The 1,077-nt window shown below is 53.9% G+C and overlaps 1 protein-coding gene across 2 annotated transcripts in view; it reads right to left on the bottom strand.

The window, feature by feature from the left end:
- The window catches only part of LOC113217970 (aryl hydrocarbon receptor nuclear translocator-like protein 1), a 73,484-nt gene that overhangs the window by 29,367 nt on the left and 43,040 nt on the right, over positions 1 to 1,077 (bottom strand). The gene's annotated exons all lie outside the window — the stretch shown is intronic.

The raw sequence follows: 1,077 nt of genomic DNA, 5'->3' as shown, positions 1-1,077 counted from the left end.
GCGATGCTCGCAGGCGCGGCGCGTTGCCTACCCGGAGTCCTTCAGGCGCCCTCGCCGCGGCAGAGCCCGCCCCGACGGCGCAATGCTCTCTCCAGCCGCCACTTTCCCGCTGGAAAGTATCACTTCGGCATCCACGGCGACGGACGAATACAGTTCCCGTTCCTCAAATAGCTTATGCCAAAAAATAAAACAAAAAAAAAACACACACACACACACACAAAAACAGACAAGGATTTGCCAGGAAGGTGGCACGCTGACGCAGTAAGCTGGCAGCCAGCGGGAGCGGAGAGACATATTTTTACGTATTCCGTTCGCTTGTTGGGGGGGAGGGGCGCTTCCCGTATATTCCATTCTTTTCCATACACTATACATGTCTGAGCCGCGGGCGGGGTGGGGGAGAGCAGGGGGTGGTTCTAGTTTATTCAGACCGTCAGGTGGGGGGGGCCCCCCCCCCCCCCCCCCCCTCTCTCCCCCGCGAGAGGAGCCTTTTTGTCGCGGCCGGAGTGGCAGCGGCAGACCAGCCAGGCCGCCCGGATGGAGAAAGGGATCAGTGATCCCCTCCACCCGAGTGTACCATGGTGAACAGGGCGAACACCGACGAGGAGCGGGATAGGTAAGCCGCGGAGTGCGGGCCGTGAAAGAAGCGGGGCTCACAAAAAAAAGAAAGAAAGAAGATTAGCTGTAGTACTGAAGCCAATAGCTTAATACGGCATATCTAATTATTTAATTATGTTGCCGAAAAGATTTTTGAGTATCAGATTTCTAGATGGTTAGATTAACGTCAAAAAGCAACATGGCTAATTTGGAACTACATTCCTAAATAATCATTATTTATCCATTACGGTTTAGCTATACAGTTTATCTTTATTTTTTTCTGTCTTTTTTTTTTTTTGTTCCCCGTGCCGGTTTGGGACGCAGGACGCAGCCACGCGAAATGGCTTCGAATGCTTCTATGCTTCAACTGAAGAGACTTCGGTCGTGGGGCGCGCGCGGCTCTATCGCGAGGTTCACATGATCGGGCGGCGAGACGAAGGGCTGCTGTTGATGGGTCCGCGCAGAGGAAGAGATGGGGGGGGG

The sequence above is a fragment of the Frankliniella occidentalis genome, unplaced genomic scaffold (genome assembly GCF_000697945.3).
Source record: "Frankliniella occidentalis isolate FOCC.00 unplaced genomic scaffold, Focc_3.1 Scaffold32, whole genome shotgun sequence".
NCBI lineage: Eukaryota > Metazoa > Arthropoda > Insecta > Thysanoptera > Thripidae > Frankliniella > Frankliniella occidentalis.
The sequence above is the reverse complement of the archived record's forward strand: the minus strand, read 5'-3'. Positions and strand labels throughout refer to the sequence as shown.